Genomic DNA, 17,366 nt, shown 5'->3' with positions numbered 1-17,366 from the left:
GCTCCACACCCACCCCGCCCGGCCATCTAGATGTGTGATAGTTACTGTATAAGCTAATGATCCATCATGTATGACATTCCTGGGAATGTGTAAACTTAAATGTTGTATTACCATATCATTTTTGTATGATCTCTACAGTAACGTACTTGAAAATGTATCAATTGNGGGGGGGGGCTGAGGAGCTGAGACAAAACACTGGTTGACTTGACAAACAAGACGAACTGGCCACAGACAAACAGAGAGCACAGGTATAAGTACCCAGGGGATAATGGGGAAGATGGGCGACACCTGTAGGGGGTGGAGACAAGCACAAGGACAGGTGAAACAGATCAGGGCGTGACAGTCGGCCTACTTGCATTTCAGGACCAAAACATGGTCCTATTTTGAATAAGGCCATTGCATTTCTAAAGATGTTAAATAAATGAGAGTGTCACGTTCTGACCATAGTTCTTGTGTGTTTTACTTGTTTTAGAGTTGGTCAGGACGTGAGCTGGGTGGGCATTCTATGTTGTGTGTCTAGTTTGTCCATTTCTATGTATGCCTGATATGGTTCTCAATCAGAGGCAGGTGTTTGTCATTGTCTCTGATTGGGAACCATATTTAGGTGGCTTGTTTTGTGTTGGGGTTTGTGGGTGGTTGTTTCCTGTCTTTGTGTTCTGCACCAGATAGGACTGTTTTCGGTTTTCACATTTATTGTTTTGTTGCTTGTAGTGTTCACGTTATATTCTTTATTAAATCATGTTGAACACTAGCCGCGCTGCGTTTTGGTCCTCTCCTTCATCCCAGGAAGAAAGCCGTAACAGAGAGGAAAACATTTGAGTAGCATAGCTAAGCAATTAAGTATCCTAATTGAGCACGCCAGCTTGTAGTCCTAAAACCCGGAAATAAGTTACCTCTGGTTCGTTCAGCCATCCTTATGGGAAAAATGAATGGGGAATGAATGTGGGAATTTAAGAATAGGGTTTTGGAATAAACGCCAAAAATAACACAGGCTTAGGCGATTTTATATGTTTTGTTCTATGAGATAATAGCAGTCAGTTAACATGACCTTTATGAATCCTTTATTATGAATCCTTTGTGATTTCTGTTTATTATTATATAAATTCAAAAAAATTCACAAAAAGTGACATTAGCTGATAAAGATTATCTCATAGAACAAAATGTATAAGATCTCCTAAGCTTGTGTTTAACACATACCACACACATATGCTTAATTCAGACTTCATGACATGGCTTATAAACAAATGACACTTTGACGAATGATTTATTAACACGAGCAGTATCCATGCGTCAATGCTGTAGTGCTGTTGAAATCGGACAGTGAGTTAAACTGTCCTTATTCTTCTGAAACATGTTTGTTAACTCAGACTTTACAACACAAGTCCATAGTTTTATATCTTACACATGCATGCCCTGAGTATCAGATGTGTCCTTTTATGTTCCAGTGCATTCTAAAGAAAGGTTATGTGGTGTAGGCCTAATTCTGAAGCAAACTGGCCTGGTTAAATGCCCAGTCCAAAGCAGTGTGCGTGTGTGTGTGTGGATCACACTGACAGATGTATGTGCAAAATGGTACGTGTGTGTGTGTGTGTGTGTGTGTGTGTGTGTGTGTGTGTGTATCACACTGACAGATGTATGTGCAAAATGGTACGCAGCATCATCTGGATATGTGTGCAACAAAAGTTCAACAATCACTTTCTGCTTACATTTCTGTCAAGCAGTCTTCACATACATTTTGACGCAAACGTTGGATAAATCCAATTTATGCATCACACAGAACGCACTGAAACTGCCTCTCCAATGCAACGCTGCAAGGCAAACGCAGCATTCCATTAGAAATGAACGTACTTCTAGTGTACCAAAATGCAAAGCACTGTCGCTGTGATCGAGGCATTACTCATGTAGGCCTGTCTATGCTTGTGTGGGTGTGCTTGCTGTGTAGTCATGTGGGTCGCACGTCAGCCAGACTGAATATGGGTAGCCTATACTACATTCACAATAGAGGAAGTAAGAACTTTGGACCTAGGTACTCCTTGCGAAACACACATGACACAGAGAGGAAGGAGTTGAATGTTATAGTAGCTAAGCAGACTAGTTTCCAGGCTACTTTGGACCATATTTGTCTCGATTCATATTCTAAAACAATTACTGCTTCTAGACTAATCACAAAATCAAACAACGTGACAAGGAGTGAAAATAAAAGCGTGACCAAACCAGAATTACGAGGTAAGGCTACAACAAAACACTCGGAAGAAGAAGAAAGTTGGTAAAAATTAGCTTTGGAACATTGCGCCAGGACAACAACAACATTGTCTCTGTTCGTGAGAGTACGCAGCCAAACGGCGCCCTGGACTAGAGCTAGGTCTAATTCATCTGCTGTGATATTCCATTTGTTTTACCCATCTGGCTGTGCTGGAGGGCATGTCGCTTTTTAGAACTACAAATGTTTTTCTTTTACATCTGTCACAAATCTTGAGGAAGGTGTTTTTTTCTTGGATCAGTCTAGCAATTAGCATTATTAATTTACTATTTACCCTCCCTTTCATTGCCTCCCTGTTTGGCACTCATTAAATGGATTAGGGGGAAGGCCCTGCAATAGACTAGCGTCCTGTCCTGGGTGTACTTGTACGTCAAGCTGCCTCACACTACAGAAACAGGCTCCTGCCCTATGGGCCTTTCTGTCTCAAACAAGGCTACTTATTACTTTACCTCCTTTTATTGTATTTTTTTTAGGAAGATGGCTTGTTTTGGCATTGGGAATAAGACCAAAGGCAAATGTGGAGAAGAAGAGGAGAAGGCACGGAGAGAAGCAAACAAAAGGATTGAGAAACAGCTTAAAAAAGATAAACAGCAATACTATAAATCTCACAGGCTCCTACTACTAGGAGATTGTGACTCAGGGAAAAGCACAATATTCAATCAGATGCGATTGTTGGACACAGAATTAACTGAGGAGGAGAAATTAATGCAATACATGCAACACAAAAAAGCTTCAGGCATTTTTGAGACATATTTCAGAGTAGGCGAATACGTTTTTTATTTGTTCAATGGCAGAGGTGGGTGGGGATCCACAAGGAGAGTGTTTCGTGACCAGTCGGCCTATATTTTAGTGGTGGACAGCAGCAGCTATGATATGGTGTGTCAGGGAGACAATCAAACCAACCAACTGCAGGAGGCACTAAACTCCTTAGAGCGCATCTGGAACAGAATGCGGAAAATGGACCGTCCTCTCTTCCTCTTTTTGAACAAACAGGACCTGCTAGCAGAGAAGGTGTTGGCGGGGAAATCTAAAATAGAGGATTATTTTCCAGAGTTTGCACACTACACTTCGCATGAACATACAACACCAGTACAAGGGGAGGATCCAAGTGTCACCAGGGCAAAGTACTTCATACGTGACAAGTTTTTGAAGATCACAGCCAGTGGAGATGTGGATATGCACCCCTTTTTTCCTTTTTTCACCTGTGCAATCGACTTGGAAAACATCCAGCGTACCTTCAGAGACTGTGGAGATAAGTTAAACTTTTGCTCGTCATGAATGCAACAAAGGCGAGGTTAGTTTGTGTTTGATAAATGTTTGAAACCCTGTAGATTATGTTTAAAAATATATATTTTTATCTTGCATATATGAAATGACAGAACTCGTCTTCTCTCCTTTTACAAATGAATTGCTGTTTGATGTGAGGACATTCTGTTTGATTCCCTGTGAACCATGCCATATTTATTTATCCTTTGTGCACTCCTTTGATAGTATGTATTTTGAACGTTTTTATTTCAGAACTAGYATATTACGTTGTCACACTAAATATCTGCATGTGCCATTTCTGTAAAGAATATGTAAGTCTAAATATATTGATATTTATAAACTTGGCGCACCCCATACATACGGATGTTTTCCGCTTATAAATCCAACCCATCCTARAACTGTGACTGCATAATTAAGCATTTTAACTCTGCCTGGAAAACGCCCTTCATGCACCATTTATGGTGACATTAAGCCCTTTATTTGCTGTACAATTTGGAACTATTGGAATTAGGCCACAGCAGTTTCTAAAAGAAAGAGCAATGATCATATTTTGTAGAGGTGTGGGCAGAATGTTTTGATATTTTGCAGTAACTTCTGCTGTATTTGGCAAAGGACTGTGACAGCTTCTGAAAGCGAAAAGAATGGCAAATTGTTGTGGACCTGTCAGCAGAACGTTTGAATTCAACAATGTTTTGCATTGACTTTTCCCCCAACCTAAATATGCTGGACTGCCCGCGAATTCTGAAACATTGTCTAGGATACCAAAAAATATATATAATTAAATTACAGTAGGCTATATACAGTATAAGCATTCATACTTCAAAGTATAAGATAAATGGTCTGCATGTTCACCTGTCTAATTCAACTGTAGGGTATAGGCCTATTATAAACTGTGCTGCCTATGGAATCTCATACAGCAAAACTTGAAATACGTACATAGCCTATCTATTTACTAGGCTACTATAGGCCCAATGAAATGAGAGATGAGTATGGTAATTTGTTGTATGGATACTTCGGAAATATGAATCCATCATAGCCAGAAAACATGAGGAATTTATTCTGCAATGGTTATGAAAATAAAATAAATGGGAAATAGATTCCTGTCTAATTATTTTATATTCCATTTATTTTAGAGAATAGATTTTCGCTCTTCTCACTGATGTCAAATCGCTACATCTTGTCATTATCTTTTCCTTTTTTTATAACTCAAATACACCACGTATTCATCATATCCCCCATTTGCATAAAATAATTACAGTGCCTTCCGAAAGTATTCACACCCCTTGACTTTTTACACATTTTGTTTACACACGTTACAAAGTGTGATTAAAATGTATTTAATTATCCCTTTTTGGCAATGATCCACACACAATACTCTTCAATCTCAAAGTGGAAGAAAAATTATAGAATAAAAAATATAAAGTGAATATATCTTCATTAGATGAGTATTCAACTCTCTGAGTCAATACATGTTAGAATCACCATTAGTGTAACGGCAGCCTTCCCTCTCTTCACGAGAAGAGAGGGTGTAACAGGGATTGGACCAAGACGCAGCGTAGCTTGTGCTCAACATGTTTAATAAAACAATAAACAGTGAACACGATACAAAATAACAAAATGTGGCAAACCGATACAGCCCTATCTGGTGCAGAGAAAACACAGAAACAGGAAACAACCACCCACAAACCCCAACACAAAACAAGCCACCTATATATGATTCCYAATCAGAGACAACACAAAACATCTGCCTCTGATTGAGAACCATATTAGGCCAAACATAGAAACAGACAAACTAGACACACAACATAGAATGCCCCCCCAGCTCACGTCCTGACCAACACTAAAACAAGCACAACACACACGAACTATGGTCAGAACATGACAATTAGCAGCGATTACAGCTGTGAGTGTTTTTGGGTAAGTCTCTAAGAGCWTTATATACCTGGATTGTATAATATTTGCCCACTATTAGTTGTGACTTGCAAAAGTCCAAACTTTAAATCTTCGTCATACTTCTTATTCTTCTACTTCTGCACGCTACTCCTCTTACAACGTTTTAACTAGAAACGCCATTCAAACTTTCAAATGTAAAGACTGATCTGGAATAGTGTGCTTACATTTAACTTTTTGGATAGCTTTTATACCATTAAACTTGTTTTCCTCCATCCACTTTCATGGGATTTCCTAAACATTCTAAAGGGCCCATTGTGACATCATGACTTCCAACATTCAGTGTAAACAATGTAACTTTTAACACAAATCAGCTACTTTGACCACTTTCCCAACAAGTTAGACAAAAAGTTAGAGGATATGACATATGTCTACTTCTCTGCTATTCAAATCTGAAATAGGAACACACATATATTCTAAGGATCAAACAATACAGCTGTTTTAGCAACCACATCAACAACTTTTTGTATCAACTTTTAMAAACACCTGCCGTTTTGACCACGTTCCCAACAAGCTAGACAAACTTAGCGGTTATGACACCTTGGTCTACTTCTCTGCTATTCACATCTGAAATAAGAACATAAATATCTAACACCAATCAGGAGGTACAGCTGTTTTAGTAACCACATCAACTAATTTAGCTAACTTCCCACTGTTGAATAACTAACATGGAACTTGAAAATTCTAACAATGGGGGAGCCATTTTTTGTCATATTTATTTACAACAATGCCTCCTTGTCTTCTGTACTCTTTTGTTACAGTTTGAATATACTGTGGTATTCCAGTAGGAGAGGTGAATAAAAGTGTAGTAGGCTAGTCAGAGTAGTTATTTGTAATAAAATATGTGCCCCACAATCCAAAGTAATAAGGTTGATAGGCTATCAAAATAATAAGACCAATTATTTTACTAAATGTCATTTTGACAATATTTAACTGCTTGGCTTAAGTAAAACTTTTTAAACTTCTTCCACTACCACAAAAATACTTGTAAATAATTAAAGCAAGTCCCAAATTCTCATTGTAAAGAAGAATTTGTTCTTAACTGACTTGCCTAGTTAAATAAAATACAAATAAATAMATTTTTCTTAATTAATGGACAATTACCTTCTAGTACTTTCAAAATTCTTTAAGTGTAACAGTACTCTTCTTCCATTGTGTTATGAATAATATTGACAAGGACTCCAGCATGTAGCACCAGTCACAAGTGTATTATCTGATAGGGAAACAGCATGGATAGCACGTCATGCAATGCAGCCTCCACAGATCATTCTACTCTGCACGCTGGTTTGACGCTTGTTGACTGGGGAAACCATAGTTACCAAAAATAGTTTACAACAGAAATACATGAAAATTATGCACAGCATACTAAATTTCACAAATGTACCTGATAGGTAAACAGCATAGATAGAACGCTATGCAATGCAGCCACCACAGATCATTCTACTCTGTGCACTCGCGCTGTACAAAATACATGAAACACACCCAGACACAGTGAATAACCAACTAGCATTATCTGAAATTATATTATTATTAGACAAAATGCACCACAAATATTCACAAAGGAAACACCACATCTCAAGTACAATATTCCAGCAATGTTTACAATTTTTTTTGATATAACTTGTGCATTTGGAAATATTCAGACCCCTTCACTTTTTCCACATTTTGTTACGTTACAGCCTTATTCTTAAATGGATTAAATATKTTTTCCCCCCTCATCAATCTACACACAATACCCCCATAATGACAAAGCAAAAACAGGTTTAGAAATTTTTGCGAATGTATACATTTTTTAAAACTGAAATATCACATTTACATAAGTATTCAGACCCTTTGCTATGAGACTGAAATTGAGCTCAGGTGCATCCTGTTTCAATCGATCATCCTTGAGATGCTTCTACAACTTGATTGGATTCCACCTGTGGTAAATTCGATTGATTGGACATGATTTGGAAAGGCACACGCCTGTCTAAATAAGGTCCCACAGTTGACAGCGCATGTCAGAGCAAAAACCAAGCCATGAGGTCGAAGGAATTGTCCATAGAGCTCCGAGACAGGATTGTGTCGAGGCACAGATCTGGGGAAGGGTACCAAAAAATGCCTGCAGCATTGAAGGTCCCCAAGAACACAGTGRCCTCCATCATTCTTAAATGGAAGGAGTTTGGAACCACCAAGACTCTGCCTAGAGCTGGCTTCCCAGCCAAACTGAGCAATCGGGGGAGAAGGGCCTTGGTCAGGGAGGTGGTCACTCTGACAGAGCTCCAGAATCCCTCTGTGGAGATGGGAGAACCTTCCGGAAGGACAACCATCTCTGCAGCACTCCACCAATCAGGCCTTTATGGTAGAGTGGCCAGACGGAAGCCACTCCTCAGTAAAAGGCACATGACAGCCCGCTTGGACTTTGCCACAAGGCACCTAAAGGACTCTCAGACCATGTTAGACAAGATTCTCTAGTCTGATGAAACCCAAGATTGAACTATTTAGCTTGAATGGCAAGCGTCACGTCTGAAGGAAACCAGGCACAATCCCTATGGTGAAGCATGGTGGTGGGAGCATGATGCTGTTGGGATGTTTTTCAGTGGCAGGGACTGGGAGACTAGTCAGAATCGAGGGAAAGATGAAAGGATTAAAGTACAGAGAGAACCTTGATGAAAACCTGCTCCAGAGTGCTCAGGACCTCAGACTGGGGCGAAGGTTCACGTTCCAACAAGACAACGACCCTTAGCACACCAGCCAAGACAATGTCCTTGAGTGGCCCAGCCAGAGCCCGGAACTGAACCCATTCGAAAATCTCYGGAGAGACCTGAAAATAGCTGTGCAGCAACACTCCCCGTCCAACCTGAATGAGCTTGAGAGGATCTGCAGAGAAGAATGGGAGAAACTCCTCAAATACAGGTTTGCCAAGCTTGTAGCGTCATACCCAAGAAGACTTGAGGCTGAAATTGCTGCCAAAGGTGCTTCAACAAAGTACTGAGTAAAGGGTCTGAATAGTTATGTAAATGTGATATTTCAGTTTATTTGTAATACATTTGCTAACATTTCAAAAAACCTGTTTTTGCTTTGTCATTATGGGGTATTGTGTGTAGATTGATGAGGGATAAAAATATATATTTTAGAATAAGGCTGTAACGTAACTAAATGTGGAAAAAGTCAAGGGTTCTGAATACTTTCCGCATGTATAAAAATCACTTTTGGTGTACAATGCTTTGCAACAGCTAACTTATCGCTGGTTTGGCGCCTGGTGACTGGGACGATTCTAACTCAAACACCGCCCCTCGTAAGCAAGCCACGCAAACCAGCCAGTAAGATTCCATGTTGAGTAAGTAAAGGCAAGACAAAACAATAACCAAAAAACCTATGTTCCACCCCTCCCTACTGAATTCCAGTAAACAGAAAATACACAACTGCACTATGCAAACATACCAGGTACAGGAACACTCAACATATGTACAAAATTATGCAGATATTTTTTGTGACCACATAGAAGTGAAAAAAAAGGTAGAGATGTGTATTGAGGATACAGACCCTTCTAAAACAGTCACTAAATAGCACAATCGTCAGACTATTTTCCACTCGTAAAAAGAGATTGATCAGTCCCGTTAGCCCTCATAGGTAAACATGCCTGTCACATGTTAATTACACTCTGTGACTTGAAAGAACCTCAAATAAAAAGAAAACCACAGTAGGAGACTTTGTCATGTCCTGTGACCTCTAAACATGTCCAAATGTTGTAAAAAACAACCACAAATAAAATATGTAAATACCTTTGACCCTCTGTATTCACATATTAACCTTTAAGAAAACAAAATACTCATAAGAAAGATACCCACACATAGGTATGAAAACCTTTCAATCTCTAACTCTCTGCTGATTCATAATCTCAATAAATCTCGACACAGGTTTAAGTAGTCTCCCTGCCCTTGACCTAATATGACCCAGAGAACCTGGTGAGCCACAGACTTAGCAGAATGGTTTGGACAAAAGAAGGCATGAGACAACTTTGTAAAGTGGTCAGTAGGGTTGCACATTTTGTGGAATATTCAGAGGTGGAAACTTTCCGTGGGAATTAACGTGAATAAACGGAAATATATGCACATTAATACCATTTAATTGTATATTTTCTTTTTGCGTTTGATATGTTTATCATATTGTAACGACCCTCTGTTTATACGTGCTTGAGCATGCTTTTGCGGCACAGTCGATAGCGCGCCGGACCTCGGGCTAGAAGGTCGAGGGTTCGAGACCTGCTCCCTGCTGTTTCATTACATTGGTGTCAGAAGTGATCGGACCTTGTATCCACGACAGTGCGTGTGCTTGGCCAGTGAGCGCGTTCCTATAAGACGTAGAGTCGCAAACTAGCGCGATGACGCGCTCTTTGAAAGGAGGGAGTAGTGTAATGACCCTGGRTTTATAAGCGCGGATATCGACTCTTGCGCTTGAGCATGCTTTTGCGGCACAGTCGATAGCACACTGGCTTGAAGGTCGAGGGTTCGAGACCTGCTCCCTGCCTGTTTCATTACAATATTTAAAATTATTATTTTACTAGGCAAGTCAGTTAAGAATACATTCTTGTTTACAATGACGGCCTATATCGGGGAAAAGTGCCTTCTGCCTTGTTCAGGAGCAGAAAGACAGATTTTTACCTTGTCAGCTCAGGGATTCGATCCAGCAACCTTTCAGTTACTAGCCCAGCGCTCTAACCACTAGACTGCCACCCCTATGGAGACAAAAACATAAACCTAATATAAGTAGACATAATTGCAAATGATTAAATCCTTCCAATAGAAATTTAAAAAACTAGTTACGAATTTAACTTTAATTAAATGAGTTGACTCTTCACACGGGATAATTTTACTGAACAACAAAAGGGAATATTGAATAATCTCCCCAATGATCCATCGCATCTCCCAAAAACACTTAACATAGCAATAGGAGGAAGAAGGATTGGGAAACTAACTGCAAATAACAATAAGCTGAACTCCACCTATCAGAGACATCTTTGTATTAGCAACTATTTATTATGAGCTTATATGGTATTAAAGTTAAGGGACATCACCCTGGGCGGGGTGATCCTCAGTAGGGGATAAAAAGGGAAAACACAATTTTTTGAACTGAGTGTGTTACTTGCCAATTACTGTAAGTATATACTCCGGGTTGCAATCCGGCTTGCAATCCTTATTAAACAAACTAACCTCTGATCAAAGACGTTTCCTGTGGTCTCTTGTATTAACATAGGGCAGAATTCCCTTACAGCCTCCATGTCTTCTCCCTGGACCTCCTCAATGTCCACCTCTTGAACATCAGACTAAGGCCTCATCTTCACTGTCACTTTCCAACCTTGTTGAGGATGGCTCGTTGTCAGGCTCAAAAAGCCTCAAATTTGCCTGGATGACCACCAATTTTTCAACCCTTGTAATGATCAGCCTGTTGCGTGCTTTGGTGTGTGTGTTCCCAAACACGGACCAGTTGCGCTCTGAGGTGGTTGATGTTGGGATTTGGAGGCAACAGGGGAAAGAGCCTCAGATCCACAAAGTCCCTTCCACCAGGTGGCTGATGAGATATGTTGGCACGACTGCCATATTGCATCTCYATCCCAAAGCCCTTGCTTGGAAGTGTACTTCGCCAGACTGCCAAGAACCTTGCCCTCATCCAGGCCAAGGTGGCGAGACATGGTAGTGATGACAGTATAGGCCTTGTTGATCTCTGCACCAGATAGGATGTTCTTGCCAGCATACTTGGGGTCCAACATGTACGTTGCKGYGTGTATGGGCTTTTTGATGTATTTCAGAACTGCAGTTTCCTCTGCTTGGAGCAACAGTGAAGTGGGCAGGCCAGTACGGATTTCTTCTCTTACATCTGCAAAGAGAGTCTGAACATCAGACAGGATGGCATTGTCACCCTCAATCTGTGCAATGGCTACTGATATAGGTTTCAGGAGTTTCAGGCTGCTTACCACTCTCTCCCAAAAAACATCATATGTATGGAAACAGGTGACTTAACACAGATCTTGAGAATCAGCTGTACATGTTGTCAGGGGTTCACCTAGAGGTCATGATAGGGGCTGTACCAAATGTTTGATGTTTTATAATAATTGATTAYGCTTTTGTATTAATAGAAGGGGAGGGGTTATAAGACCCCGCCCTCCTTACATTTATAAGGTCCTAGACTACAGATTAACAATATATAWTCATTATAGAGGTTTAATATTGTTCCACAGTTGTTTTCTAGTCTCTCTGCCTCTTATAAAGAAACGGTCTGAGAAATGTGTGACTGAGACAGAACTCTGCAGGGGAGTGTAGGAGATAAGAGACTAGTCAGACATTCCACAATAAATCAACTTGGGGAGTGGACATTTATTGCCTAGGCCTTAGTTCCAGTGTTTTCTATAGAATCTCTCCTGCAAGTTTATATAGCTGTGTATGCATGGGCTTGGTCTGATGAGTAGAAGGTAATGACGTATGCAGTGACATCACAAGGGCTGGACTTCGGGTTTAATAAAATAACTTGGGACCTTTTATATTTTGCAGAACTTACTCGGAAACATGCGTTGTGTTCCTGTTGTCAACTTCTGTCTGCAATTGCATTAATAAGGGTTTTTGAATGATTTAATTAAAGATATTGTCATAATGCTAATTTCACCAATGAGTCAATGATTGACAAGGAACAAGGAAACGAACCCCAACAATGTGATGGAAGAATGCACTGTGCATGCAGAGGGTTGCAATTCCATTGAATTGGAGATAATTTAACCAAAATATGCCACAAGACCTAGAATTGCCTTATGTGTATCCCACAAAAAGGTTGACTGTTTTATAAGCTAACTTTTTTGATGAATTTAAGAAAAATTCCCAAGATTCCTGATTCCTGAAAAATTTCTGGAAATTTACCTGAAAGTTTCCGACCCTTTGCAACCCTAGTGGTCAGTAACAACGAGAACATCCAGGGACTTGTTTGTAGAATCTTCTGCAGACCAGTGGAGCTCTGGCCTCCGGATCAGGAGTCTTGCTCACATGATATCCACATAAATCGGACACGATGGGTAGATTAACAAGATGTTTATCTTTCATTTGCTGTATTGGACTATTTTTGAATTTCCCGCTCTGCCTTTTCAGCGGAATGTTGTCGAGGGGTTCCGCTAGCGGAACGTATGTCCTACAAAGGTTAATGACTACCTCGTTGGCRTTAGAGGCTTTGTCAAAGGGATGGGTGGACCAGCGAAACACATCTTGCACTCAGTCTGTGCGCACAGCATTATCTTAGATAAGCTAGAAATGTCTCGTATGGAACCCTCATCAGGCAATGGAGTACACTGGGTTGTACGAAGGAGTCTCTGCTCAGGGCATCTGCAACAACATTTTGGGGACCAGGGATGTACTTGATGTCAAACTCGTACGGTGCCAGCTTGGCAACGCATATCTGCTCACAAGCATTGAGCTTTGGTTTTGTCAGGATGTACACTACCGTTCAAAAGTTTTAGAACACCTACTCATTCAAGAGTTTATTTTTATTTTTACTACTAATAGTGAAGACATCAAAACTATGAAATAACACATGAAATCATGCAGTAACCAAGAAAGTGTTCAACAAATCAAAATATATGTTTTATATTTGAGATTCTTCAAATAGCCACCCTTTGCCTTGATGACAGCTTTGCACACTCACTTTCTTTCCGACACAAAGGAAGTCATAGCGGACATCTACGAAGAAGGACTGTCTGATGATGGCATCTCAGGTAAGCAGCACTGGGCGTTCTTCTGTCCAACTTTTACATAGCTAGTAGGTTAGCTCCTACGATTCAGTGTTGGTTCATAACATTGTACTATATTACATACATACATACATACATAGCGTAGAATGATAAATCATGCAATTATTATTCTCAAGCTAACCAAAAGTATTTAGCTACGAATGCCTGTTCTCGCCATTTTAAGTTGAATTCATCTAACTTTCTTTCATGGCAACTCATAAGCAGGCCATGTCCTATTTGTTTCACAGTCGATATATAATCATATTTCATGACAGTGTAACGGTTTGCTTTTTTTACAGAAGGATGAAAGAACACTGTCTGTCAGGGAATGCTATTCTGTTATGTCAGATGAAGAGTTAGACCAGAAAGTCAGCGCCATTAAGGCAAGGATGCCCCATGCGGGCTTTAGAATGGTCAGAGGAAGTCTCAGCAATGGGCCATCGTGTACAATGGCGAAGTTAGGGAGTCTTTGCAGCGTATCGATGGTGCAGGTATCATTGTCAGAATGATCCAGCTTYGTTGCATTGCTCGGCAAAAATAATATGTTCCTGCTCCCCTGTCTCTCGTCCACATTGATACAAATCATAAATTGATAAGGTACTAAGATGTATAATGTSTCCATAAAATCTAAGACGTTATTTCAACTTTTTATTCTTACCTTTTCGTAGACGCATTTTCAAATGATGTATGAAATTGGAGTTGTTCTGCATCTACTGGTAATACACAAATAATGAAGCAGGTTAATAGTTTAAACATTTCACCTTTAATTCCAATGCTTTTTTTCAAGATACAACAGGTAAGTATATTATTTTGTATACATATTGCATATTTCCCATCACCTAATGAACAACCACAATACCAGTCTGGTGTTAAGCTTTCTGTGCTGTATTGACGTATCCTGAAAATGACATCTGCTGTTTTAGATTGAAGGGTCATATCTCAGTTATTGTTTTCATATCTACAAAAAATAAGCTATTTTCTTTACTTTCAGAGTGCGAGCTGATCAAGGAGTCGAAAATGTAGACATTGCCAGATGTTCACTGTCCGAGGAACAGGCCATGGAAGCTTTATTGCTGGCAAAAGTGTCCATAACCAGAGGTAATTAAACTGTTCTGTGTTATTTTTCTCTCTTCCTCTCTGCCTGTCTTGKAAATTAAACCTGTCTCACATGCACAGTTTGGAGGAAGAAGGATACCTTTACCTGTAAAATTCTATCMACCTCTTCTGTGTGGGATTTGTGTTCCTACCTCGTCTGCGGGCAGATCTGCAGCAGTTCAGAGAATTGGAATAATCACCCTTTAAGTACAGAGGCGAGCCTGACACCTCACCAGCTGTGGCATATCGGAATGCTCCAAACACCTGTGSACATGTTTGTTTTTGCCTTAGCACTACACAGCTGATTCAAATGATCAAGTCATCATCAAGCTTMAAGTGGTATTTATGTCTAATAATGACATTATCTTCAATTGTTTGTCCTCATGTGTCTGTTTTTCAGCATAAAGTACTCCGTAGCCACTTAGTGTAGACACCAGGTGAGACCAAACACACACAATAACAGTCTCTCTCCTTCACTTCATCCCTCTCCCCCTTCTCCCTAAATCCTCTAGGTTATATCAGCTGTGTTGGTGAACCCCTGCCGCATCTGAACTGGCTGACACAGAGGGCACAGCATGATCATAGGTGAGAGGTCACTTGGTCGGGTCAACAGGAAGTATTATTAAAGAGATGCTTTACATTGAAATACAGATAGAGATGTAGTAGTACCTGAGTTAATGATCCAAGGTCAGTTTTGCATTTCACATCCTGATGATTATGATGACTGACCGTGTTAGAAGAAAATAAACAAGGCTTAATCATGCTCTCTCTCTATCCATCTGTCTCTCGTCTACAGGTATGTTTTGATGTGAGAGAGGAAGCCAGTCCCGTCATCGCCACCTCATCTGCTCTTAAGATAACCTTCGGGCCAACTGGGGGACCAAGGCTGGTTAGGAGACACCGCTAGAGACACTGTGATGAACTGAGAGAATATTAGCGTAGCACTGTAATTAATTAATCATATGCTGTCTGCCTCTGTTCTTACACCTCTCCTCACCTTGTCTTTCTTCCTTGTTTTATAATGCACACCATATGTGCATTGAAGTACAGATTGAACTCGTATTTATAATATTACAATTATCATAATGCATCTATTATGTATTTATAACACCTGGATAATGAACTTATTTCAATAAAGTGTTTCACATTCTCCACTGGTTGAAATTAATTATCTCAATGAAATACTATCCTGTGTCCTCAGATTAATGCAGATGAAGGGAGTTAGATATGCATAGTTTTTTTTCCCTGTATATATGAATTACAAATCAGCCTTTACTTAAATCAGGTTTCTAGTCTATTGCATAGTTACAATGTGTAATCATTGATGTCCCAGGAGCAGTAAACACTGTTGAAGTGTATAATTGTAATACATACATGCAGACACAGCATCATTCAAAGAATGGAGTTTGATACACCTGGTTTTGGATATGACTGAAAAAGAATCTCAGAGATTCATACCTGAACCACAACTTTATTTGCCAAGGAAGAGTACATGATCAGTGAATATATTCAATGTACAGGCTACAATGTGGGGATCTCATGTGTGGTAATAACTACAGTACATGTATATAGGACTTGCATCCTTGGCACAATAAAGTTACTATATTCTACTCAATCCATAGACGTCATTAATGCCATTCAGACTTGAAGTTGATACAACTATAATAGCTGAGGTTCATAGATTGGTATGAATATTAGTTCAGAACCTAAATGTTTCAGGGTCTCCCACTACACAATAAGCAAGTAACGTAAACTCACTCACCTTTGTATATCGCGCTGGTCGGTACAATTGACCATATTTTAGTGACTAAAAACATAATACTTCCAGATCAACTGTAATATCAATACAAATGTAAAGTCAATTTCTCCCCTTTCCAACAAAATCAATGACGAGGCCTTCATGATGCCCATCTCTGCATGATTCGAGAAGGCAATGACCTCTTTAAAAATGGCGGGTGGGGAAGCTGAACCTATTGCGTGAACGTGAGAAGGAGAGATGTCGTGTGGGGAAACRGCTTTTTTCACTCGATCTGTCCAACTTATCACCTTATCGCCTCTAAAATGTAAATAAAACACTATAAAGAGTTTATATGTGTCATTACATACCTATTTGAAGGTTTGTGTCGAATTTGAATCGGGTTTTTAGGGCGGTGCTAAAGTGATCTTCAGAACTAAACAGCGGCTTTTGAGAGTCATGATAGCTTGCGGTGATGACGCAAAAAATGACTAGGTATCCCCCCTTACCCTGTCCCTTTCTTGTTTTTAAACGGTGAGAGAAGTGCTACACCTGGTGGAGAGAGGCTGTAAGACAGGATTAGTTGCTTTATGCGTGCTGTACGTTACGCCATGACACGTCACAATGTAACGTACAGTGTCGGAGGGGTCAGTTTTTCAACTTTTCTCCAATACTATAAAGCCATTAACATGTCAATCAGCGCTTGAACAGAAACTTAGTTCACACCACAGATTTTGATGTCAACACAGTCCCTATAGTCCCATTAGTTTTCTTTGCAGCATCGTTTGAATGTCGCGGTCGCACACATTTGTACGGAATGGGGTTAGCGTACGTTAAATAGTTAGCTAGCTGTTACTTCTGCTGCATTGCACGACAAGGCAAGCTTACACAATTGTACATTCAATTTGAAGTAAATGCTTTAGCAAGCTAGATTCTTTACATCCACTGTTTCCCAAGACAGCCTGGTTTGTTGAGTCCCTAAAACATTAAACACAAATTACAATTTCATACTCATGTCATTACACCAGCTAACTAGCTGGCTAATGTTAGCTAGTCAGCTAACTTGCTAAATAGCGATTTTCGTAAATGAACTTAATGACAAAAAAATATGCACCATCGTTTGTCTCTACATTAACATATTCCTCTCAATTGTACATTTCTTGCTTTACTCGTTATGACGTTATAATGACTTACATTTGCTTCCCCGTAATGTTTTGTCAGCCATCTTTGCTGAAGAAAGTCACCAGGCTTGTGTCAAATTTGTCATTGGAACCACTCAATATGATTGGTCATATAAAAACCTTAGGACCCAA

At 39.8% G+C, this 17,366-nt stretch overlaps 1 pseudogene; it reads left to right on the top strand.

Annotated features, from left to right (window-relative positions):
• Nucleotides 1-2,021: 2,021 nt before the first annotated feature.
• LOC111952113 (guanine nucleotide-binding protein G(s) subunit alpha pseudogene) lies at nucleotides 2,022-4,623 on the top strand (annotated as a pseudogene).
• Nucleotides 4,624-17,366: the final 12,743 nt, after the last annotated feature.

Source organism: Salvelinus sp. IW2-2015, linkage group LG26 (genome assembly GCF_002910315.2).
Source record: "Salvelinus sp. IW2-2015 linkage group LG26, ASM291031v2, whole genome shotgun sequence".
Taxonomy (NCBI): domain Eukaryota; kingdom Metazoa; phylum Chordata; class Actinopteri; order Salmoniformes; family Salmonidae; genus Salvelinus; species Salvelinus sp. IW2-2015.
Note: the sequence above shows the minus strand (reverse complement) of the source record. Positions and strands in the feature narration are given on the sequence as shown.